The sequence below is a fragment of the Stegastes partitus genome, unplaced genomic scaffold (genome assembly GCF_000690725.1).
Source record: "Stegastes partitus isolate 25-593 unplaced genomic scaffold, Stegastes_partitus-1.0.2 Scaffold1055, whole genome shotgun sequence".
Taxonomy (NCBI): domain Eukaryota; kingdom Metazoa; phylum Chordata; class Actinopteri; family Pomacentridae; genus Stegastes; species Stegastes partitus.
The window spans coordinates 229,280-239,441 of record NW_007578786.1 but is presented as its reverse complement, the minus strand read 5'-3'; the positions used below and the strand labels follow the sequence as shown (position 1 = coordinate 239,441).

At 40.9% G+C, this 10,162-nt stretch overlaps 1 protein-coding gene across 1 annotated transcript in view; it reads left to right on the top strand.

Moving 5' to 3' along the window:
* The first annotated feature begins 3,660 nt into the window (after positions 1-3,660).
* The window catches only part of rfx2 (regulatory factor X, 2 (influences HLA class II expression)), a 27,521-nt gene continuing 21,019 nt past the window's right edge, over positions 3,661-10,162 (top strand). Inside the window, exon 1 of the mRNA XM_008295525.1 lies at positions 3,661-3,794. The gene's annotated coding sequence lies outside the window, so the exon portion shown is untranslated. The remainder of the gene's footprint in view (positions 3,795-10,162) is intronic.

Sequence of the window (10,162 nt, the reverse complement as noted above, 5' to 3'; positions counted from 1 at the left end):
ATTTCCACTTTTATTTATTTTTTATTCTTTTATTGATTTATTTTTGTAATTTGGCACTCTCACTACTCCATATCGTCATGCTTTGCTCATTGTTGCTCATACCCTCAGTCCAAAGACCAAAAATATTCATTTAATTTCTAGGTAAACTTAAGAAAATGTACACATTTAAGAATTTGTATCTAGCGTTTATTTTTTTTTAAAGCACAATAGTAGGTGCCAATTTAATTTTCTCTTTATTTACTTGATACTAAATGACTTATTGTTGCAGTTTTATTTGGGAAAACTGGGATTTAGATTTAGGATCATAGATTTAATATGTACATGAAAATTTAATGTGTTCGAAAGTTTGGTTACCTGAAAAAATTCATCGACACATTTGACATAAAAGCACTTATTTACAGTCATTTTTCTGTGTGATGATACAGGAAGCTGTATATATATCTATCTATATCAGTATGCCATTTCCTCTATACATAAACTCAGTTTGGACACAACATTGTGTACTTTTAGTATTGTAAACTAAAACATGTCGGGCTGACATGGTACAGTATATAGCTGTTGACTGCAAAAGAAACATTTTTATTATTTGGGAGTTGAAAATAATCTTTTCAAAGACTGTGATGTTTTATTTCTTTGTAAACCTGAAGCTTCACACCCACACCAGCAAGTTCTCAAACCAAAAACAAAACGTCAGTGTCGGTGTTGTCTGCAGTATCCGGCAGAATTCATTCTTAGTCGGATTCGCAAAGGTATAAAAACTGTTGCTGAGCTTCACCCTCAAGCATACTGAATGTTTTTTTTGTTGTTGTTTTTCTTTTTACTGCTTTTTCTGTACCTTTGTTGTTGATTTAACCCTCCGATTATCGTTGGGGTCAATTTGACCCCATTCAATGTTTAATGTCTCTAAAAAAGTGACTGACATTCATTTAAAGGGCTATTTACACATAAACTTGGGTAACAATTTTAATTATGATCATTCTCTGTAGGTTTAAATAGCTGGGGTCAGATTGACCCAAGGATAAAAGATGTCAGTAAATTTGCTGGTGACAGGAGAGTTAATGTTTTTTGTTGTTGTTCTTCTTCTTCTTGATTTTGTTCAAAAAAGTTTTTGAAAGAACAGCTTTTTGTCATTCATTGAACTGTATTTTTATATTTTCTTGTAATTTCTGCACAACTATGGGGGCCGAGAAACACATGTTAAAAAACAATTAAAACTGATGCAGCAGAAGCAGATATATCACAACTTTCCCCCTTTAGCAAAGAGACTAAACTCCAAAACTGTCCAAAACTACAATCCTACTGCAAAGTAATTCATTTTTTCAGACTTTGTTAAGAGTCACAGTGACACAGAAAACATGATGGAATTATTTTCACATGTGAAAGCATCACTCCATATTATGAATGCATAAAATCTATTCAGTGTTTCTTTCATTCTCAAAGCCTAAATGAGATTCCTGCAAAGAAATCCTGTTTTTGTTGTGACCCAAAAGTTGTCTAATTGAAATACATCAAATTTAAAAGAAAGGAGTCTTATCATGGAATACTGACCATATGGTGTTTTTTTTTTATTATAGGATATAACAAAATATATTAAAAATAATTCTAATATGTTCATTGTGACTTAAATACAATTTTGACTTAAATATAGTTTCCTTCAGAGCCTCACTAATTGACTGGTGTTGAACCGATTCAGTGACAAATGAATGAAAACATCAAAAGGAAGCACTTTGCTCAAGATATTTAAACGTTTGTGTTGTATCTACATGATCTCAGTAAAGCATTTCATTCCTGCTTATCAAGAAGTTATGGATTTATTGAACCATCTTGTTACAATATAGATGTATGCTGCCACCATGTGCTGAAAATGGGAATTGCAAGAGATTTTTGAAACAGAAAATCTCAGATATACCAGCAGCATAGATACAGAAGTTTATTTACATGCATGGGAGCAATAAAACTGTTGCAGGGTGTGAAAATATACACGGACAAGCACACTAAATGCAAGAGTTGAAATAAATTTGTGGTACCAAGAAATGGCAGCATAGATGTACATTTAAATAAGTCTGGGGGTCTTCACTGCTTTTGTATTTTGTAACTTAACTAAAACGTTGAAATATTGATTAATATCGTCGTGAAAATGGGTGAATTGGTTTTTGATGTGATCATATTGTATGAAATCTGATGAAGAAGATCACGTGTATTCTTAGCTAAAACAAAAAAAATCCATATCTTTACATAACTGACGTCATTTTTATAGATTTGATCAAAGCTGGACTAACAGCCACCTTGAACAAGCACCTCACGACTGGGGACCAGAGGGGCCTCATAAGCCACATTCACTGAATGTCAATTAGGTTTGTGCAATTTTAATTAATTACACATTTGTTATTTGGAAACCTAAGGCACAGTATGTGCCAAAGTGGGTCTGGCAGCATCGCCCAGTCCTCTGGCCCTGTCTGTAGAGGTGCAATGCTTTAATACAGTTGTTACACATTTATAGCTGATGTGTGCAAAAAGTTTTGAACATGAGCAGAAATGTTGCTGAAACATGTATGAGCTATCAAAGTTTTATGAATTAATTAAAATAAATTAATTCATTGTTGGCATGAAAAGAGGTGCCACATAGTAAAGAGGTTACTACAAAAGACACAAAAGCGAATAGGAGGAGTAGATAATGCCTTCATGACTACTGAATTAATGGGGACGGTATTAAACGAGAAAAGTTAATCGCCACAGCAGGTCTAAATATCTGAGAGTGATACTGCATTGCATTTCCTTATACTTTAAATTAGTTTTCTGAACTTTGCCTTTTCTTTTACACAAATAAAGACATTAACACCATAAACTGATGCAGAGCAGAACCACAGTGCTGAATAAAACATCACCAGAATGCAGGAATTCAACAGTTTGATGTTAAAAAAAAAAGTTTGGGGCCATCAGGATGCCCTCGTGCTCACAAAACATTCAAATGACGTCTACACACATGCTTGCATGATCAATCCCCGTAGATTCATCAGAGCAACTGCTTGAGTTCCTTGAAGACGTTCCACCTCTAATCCAAGAGGCTTCATCAGTTCTGACTGACTGGTTGGGAGTTCCACATACTTGAGTTTCGTGTGTTGTCTGCATCTCAGGTGAACTGAATCTCAGGTGTTAATGGCTCCTTTAGGATATAAATATCTGGAACTCCCAACCAGTCAGTCAGAGCTGATGAAGACTCTTGGATGAGAGGAGGAACGTCTTCAAGGAACCTCAAGCAAGTCCAGTTGCTACGATTAATCTACGAGAATAACCAAGACCTGGATGACTGAGAATCTTCACAGACTTTCATGCAATCACACAACCAAAAAAAAACCCCCAAAACAAAACCAAATAAACTAGATGGCCTTTAAGGTTCATTGGGCCAGAACTTTGACGCACACAAAACCACCTGGAGATCACAGATGAAGTTGACGCTGCCACCTTAGTGGACCGGGATGATCCGAATCGAGCAGTGGAGCGCCTCCCTGGGTCAGACCACCTCCTAGTGGCTCCGCTCAGACGTTGCCTGGGCGGGTCGCTGGCTGCGTTGGCCCCGCCCTCGTATAGTGAGGGCCATGACGTAGGCATTCGAGGGTAGCAACAGTTGCCTCGAGACCCCGTCGCGCTATAGTGACTGTAGCCGTGGAGACAGTTACTTACCAACGGGCGCAACACTCAGCAACAGCAGCAGCAGCAGCATCTGGAAGTCACGGAGCGAGTGGGAGAGAGGGGAAAGAGAGCAGAGCCAGGGCAGAACTTTTCTCAAGGCAAAGGTGACTATATGTTTACGGCATTTAGACGCTGAATTCATCTTGAATGAAGATGGGGGGGCAGAAAAAAAATGCTGTGCGGGTCTAACGCGGTGCTAGCAGTGTTTTCCTCAACATAACTTTCCCTTCTTTGTGGCATCCGCCCCAAGTTGAGAGCGTTTCTTTCTACTCTTCATTTATACCTGACGTTCACCAGTTGCTGCCGACAAGCCTGTTCTTCTTTTTTTTTCTTTCCATGTAACGTCCGCCCGGAATCTTATCTCACTTCTCATACTTGATTTGGTCGCACTTTGCTCAGACGTTACACACGGCGGCATCGCTTAGTCCCAACTCCAAATCGATCCGACATCACTTTACACTTGTTGCTACGTCGTCGTGTGGCGTGTGTCGAGACGTGAACGCACTTCCAGCTCAATCCCAGCAGGAGCGACACGGTCGGGCTACCAGTCGGGCTACGGCTAATGCTAATGTGGACGAGCGGCGGCGGCGGCGGCGGCGGCGGCAGCCATGAGAGCAAGTTCGCCCGTGAGTTTTAAACCGCGTGTGTTTGAACGGCGGCTGTTCGACAAAACTTCAGCGTCCGGAGGCGTTTCTCTCCGAACCGTGTTTCGGGCAGGTGGAGGTGTAGCTAACTAGCTTTAGCAACGTTGGTTCTGCTGCTCGAACTGTGACCAACGTCCGCTGCGCGACACAGAGCGAGAGAGAGAGAGAGAGAGAGAGAGAGAGAGAGGGAGAGCATGAACGCACCACGATGATAACTTTCGCTTCAGCGGGCAGCTTGTCAGAGGCTATCTTCACCTGAAAATTGTGTCTTGAAATGAATTAAAATGCACTGTGCTGTCAAGCTCTGATAGATAAACTACGATATATACCGTTACACAGCCAGTAAACCCGGCGGTGTCTGGAGTAAACAGTCAACATGAAGTGATCTCTGTTTACCGGATTGTATAACGGAGCCGATCACATGGAATAAATCGGCACTTTGCAAAGTTAAGAAGTTTGTAATATCTCACAAATAGCTCGAATAGCAGTGTGTCTTACAGCTAGGTGGTGCTGTGATGGTTCTTTTATCCTCATCTGTCTTGTTTTTACAGTCTTGGATGAGAAGTGGAGCGTTTAATGTGCTGTTTTCTATCTACTTTTAAAACTCTGCATCCAGCAGGCAGCATCATTCAGTGGGCCTGATTCTTATCTTTACACTCATGTCATTACAAGTGCATTAATGTACCAGTCTTTCTAGTTTTACTTATGCCATTCAACAGATCTAAAACCACATCTGTTGCTGATAGCCAAGTTGTTCTCAGTGGCAGTGCTTCATTATTCAGTCATTAAGGTTTCAGTCTGACCCTCTGCAGAGCTGAAGTCTCTCATCAATCTGTGCTGTGGCATTAAAGAGAAATAAAGGAAAAGACATTTTAAGTTCGCTCTTTCATCAGTTAGTTTTACATTATGTCTGTGGCTGGTTTTCCAGCACTTTGCATACCTTTTTTTCTTCTTCTTCTTCTTTTGGGAATCTGTTGGTTTTTGTCCCACGAGGTGCATTAATTCTAATGAACTATCTTCTCAGAGACAGCTGTCAGGTGCTCGGTCATTTGTAATGTTTGCAGCATCAGGAAGAATCTTTGCGGCATGAAAATTTCTCTAATTAATGTCGTCTCTGCTTACGACTGATGAATAAACTTTTAAATGTGTATTTACATAAAGTATTTATCTTGTAACGGAAGAGAGCTGAATGATTAATTTAGGGAGATGTAATATTGATGAAGACCAATATCTATTTCCTTTTAGGTAAAAAGGGGTCAGAATGCAGGTCTGAGTGTGGTTATACTGATCATAGTTAATATCTGTATGAATGTTCATGAAGCTCCCTTTGTCTGCGTGACTTCACTCCGTCACAAGCAGCATATTTGTGGGAAGAATTGAATTTGCATTAACTGGGGTTGTTTCGAATTAAGTGTAAGAGAAAGAGACTTGACTTTGATTGGTCAGACAGCTCTCCACAGCTACAAAGAAAATAAAGAGATGACTGCGCTGAAACTGTGTGTAACCCCCACCAACCCCACCCCCCAATTTGAGCGTGACACTGTTATGTTTACATGGCAACTTGATATACAAATACACCCAAGTCATGGAAAGAAAGGGTTTGGAGTGGGCCAGGGGGTGAAATGTTATTCTTTTAAAAGTCAGTGTTTTTAATCAGGTTATTTTCATCTCCCTCTTTGTGGCGGGAGAGCGTAGCTTCGGCTTGCAGAGGCAGGTCTGAAAGAAAAGGTGCTCGGGAAGGGAGAATTAAAGTGGAAAGCAGCTGGAGGTTGGAGTCATTTACAATTTTCTTACTGGCTTGTAAAGCACAGAAGTGATTAACGAGAATCTAAGTTTCATAGGAGACAAAAATTTCTGCTCTAGTTTACTTGCCATTTGTAGTATCATGAATTTCAGTGACTGAGCGTGGCTTCTCTGGCACTGCCTGCAGCCTGCCATCGCCGAGCTTTGGTCCTTTTCAGCAAAGAGCGCTGCATTTGCTGTGATTCACAGAAAATTGTGTTCCTTCTTTGGGTCTAACTTCCTCTCCTTTAGCCTTCTTTTAAAACATCTCTGGAGCTGCTTGCATGATTTTGCATAGCAGGCGCCACTGTTACCCTTGTGCCATTTTGAGTGTTTAATGGACCCGTGTGTGTGTGTAGTACAGTTCAACTATCAATAGGACAGCTGCAGTGGTCTCTTGGGCAGGGGGTGACCTGACACAGCTTTTAGTCACATGTTCTATGTGTGTGTATGTGGTGTGTGCATACTGCTGTGTGGATGTGCTTGTGTGTGTGTGTGTGTGTGTGTGTGTGTGTTTGCTCATGCTGTATTTAGCTTATCTTGATGAGGCCCACTGCTGCCCCGGGGAGAAGTTCTCAATCCAATAGCCAGCTACGGATATAGACATGGACCAGGTCACTGCCATCCGTTTTGCTGCTGCTGTTTAACGTTGATCACACTCATATAGAATCGCATTTACCTCCTTCTGTGATAAGTGAGCTGCTTGGCTTCTGCATATGTCATTGTCTGCTTTAAACACAGTTTTAATGGGTTATCCCATAACTCCAGTCAAAGGCATGTCAGGAAATCACAGAGCAAAGCAGAAACATTGAGAGGAGAATGCCTTGTGGGGCTTGTTAAGTGGAAATTAATAGTGTCATTTGTACACATGAAACATTTCAGTTTTATAATCTTCATAATTCATTTGTTTGTTAAGGGCTTTTCATTGTCAAGTGATGTGTGGTTCCTGTTTTATAAGAATTTGCTGAAAGGAAAATTGTTTTAAATGCCCTTGTGACTCTCACATCAAGTCTTCTAGTTATAAAGGTTTTGGAAGCCACTGCAGACTTACGCTGCTAGGTTACACAGAAACAAATCTTGTCATATACTAAAAAATGCTGCCGCCGATCGGCCCTCGTGTGGTGGCAACAAGTCGAAACTCGTTGTGAAATGAAATGTTTTTCAGTCTGTATCCTCCGTCTGTGTGTGTCATCAGCAGCATTCTTAACATTCCACCTGTTTGTATCGTAGCTACACAACTCGTAATTAAATTTCCTGCCACAAACAGCAGACAAGGCAGTGACATTTGCATTACAATGACCGACCCCCCCCATCCCTCCATCCTTTCAGGCAGGGATAGTGGCAGACCCCCATTCGCTCTTCACTTTTCCTTTCTTTTGTAGAGTTTTAGACTAGTTTGTTAACAGATGTTTATTTGGCTAAAAAATAACCAGTCTTTCTGGTGGAATGAGATTTGGCCTAATTACCAAAAGACTAGACCATGACAGTATTTTCTAAGTTGAAATAGTTTTAGTTTGGCTTCAACAGTTGCTTGTCAGAAGCACTTCAATGATGGCACTTGGTGGGGAACGATCGCAGAGAATGCACAGGTGAAAACGGCGCTGTGTCAGCTAAAGGTGGAGGTCCTTCTGCAGTGCAGCTGTAAGATCCCATTCTAGATCTTTAGGAACTCCCTCTTGCCACTCATCACTTCCAAAGGAGAGCTAATGTTAATGTTGCTGTGCTGAACTTGGCGGGTATTTAGTGACAGCATTGAATGTGAATTACTTCCACATACGAATAAACAGTATTTGTGCTGCCTGACTACAGAGTGTTTTACAAACTGTAGACTGTCTCAAAGGGCATCAGTTTGTCTCCACTGTTTGCTGTATGTCTGTGATTGCCATCTTGATGCAAATTACCGTGCACTTTAATGCTTCATGTTCGAGAAATTACACTGAATATGATTTTCTAATTTGGTGTAAATGTTATGCAAGTCCTAATTTTTAATCTCAGCAGCATGTCTTTGGACTGGATGTGGCTGCTCGCTGCAGAAAAGACGATTTAAAATCCATATCTGGTGTCAGTAATGTCTTGTGCAAGAATTCTTGGTTCAGTAGCCACATGTGGGCTCTCTCACTAATTAAGTCCACTCCATTGTGGCCGGCTACAGCAGCTGGGCCTGTGTAAAGATGGAGTTTGGCTGCAGGTTTGGTGGCCCGGCAATGTAATATTTAGTTGTGGTATACTGGTATGACTAAAATGATGCTTAAGCAGTCGTCTGATTGTAATATGGTATATTAGCTTTGGTTGAATGCTATCACATGCTGCATGCTGTCTAGCATTGGTTCTTTTGATAGGGGTAATTCATGTTAATAAACATCAGTTAAAAAAAAAGATATAAACATACCAGATTATAGTAAAATTGTTCTAAAAAGTCTGATGGCAGGTAGTCAGCCTTGCACTGTATTCATTGCATGAACAGCAGACTCTTGAATCTGTCTCAAACTTAAAGCATTAGCTGATGACTCATTGTTCGTGTCAAGTAGTGCCCGTGAAAGCATACTGTAAATACAGTGTGATGATTCTTAGTATCATATCTCTGTGCAGTGAATGCTTGCCAAGAAGGCAGACTCCTCAAGTGCAACATGAAGCTTATCTCAGGTTCATCGGTCAAGCCTGAGGTAACACACTGCCAGCATCTGAGTTCATCTAAGCAGAATGTGGCTCCCTGGGAAATAAAACTCTCAAGTCCACAGGTTGGAAACACACCTGTTTAATAGAGCAACAGAATGAAAGCAGATTTAGAGATTTAGAGTCTCTAGTGAGCATTGTTGCACATCTGCAGAGTAGGATGCAAGTCTGGGCTCGGCTAACGCGTTAGGATACTGTACTTATCCACTCCAAGTCGTCAGTCTTGATGACAGATTTTGATTTAATAGAGTCAGGTCAGTATTTTCAAAGAGACAGCTATATTGCCTCTAGCAGGGAAGTCCTGTTTTCTGTTCTTTTGTTCTTTTGGAGCAAGAGATTACTTTTTGTATCAGATTATATTTTGATATTACACTTCAACATCACCAATGCACTCATTAAAAAAAAAACAACAACAACAAATGCCTTAGAAGTGCTGCTTTTACTCTCAATATTTTTACAATTAAAATGAGATTTAAAACAAATCGTATATCCATGCTAGGCGTACGTGCTTTCTGAGTGTTCTGGTTTTGTGAGTAAAACAGATGTGCAGGAATCCCATCTGTAATCACATTTCCCAGTTTGTCCTCAAGCAGCCAGGTGATTTGACTGAAGTCCTTTCTTGGTGTCATCAGTGTGGCAGCCTTGAAAAACACTGGATGGATGCGCATGAAAGAGAGACGCCCACGTACATGAACATAGTCTGATTACATTCCCAGTTGAGACCATCCCCACCCCCCACCCCCCATATACTTTCTTTCCCCGTCTTTGTTGTTTTTTCCAGTACAACTTTTCAAAATGTGCAGTTTCAAATCCTTACTCTTCATCTTGAGATGTGAAATAGTAAGAGTAAGGGCTGGAGGTCGATGGAAGTGGGGGGCAGTGGAAATCTGGAAAGGGTTAGAAGAGGCAGGGCGTTGGGGAAGGAAGTTGCGAGTGTAAAGCATAGGCGAACACACAATCTCCATGGCAACAGTTTGATCTTTCTCTCTGTGGCTGTCAGGCCTGCATCGCACATGGTGACGGAGTGAACAGGTTGTGCTGATGACCAGAGGTGGGGAGGGGAGTAGTAGGCTTAGATCAGAGATAGTGGTCAGTGCCTCCTTTTTCTGGTCTCTCTCTCTCTCTCTGTGTCTCTCTCTCCCCCCCACCTCCCCAAACTCTGCCATCTGCAGACCCCGAGAGCTGCTTTGATTGGATTAGCCATGAATTAATGAGACAGGCTTGAAGAACAGCCTCTGTTGTGGAAATCTCTTATCATATCTTAATTCTCTCTTTGTGTGAGAGCGTGTGCCGGTGTGATCTTATAGGTTCTTTTAATGAAAACAAAGACGAGCTTAATGTTTTTCTTTTTTCCAAACCCACAAATGACAATG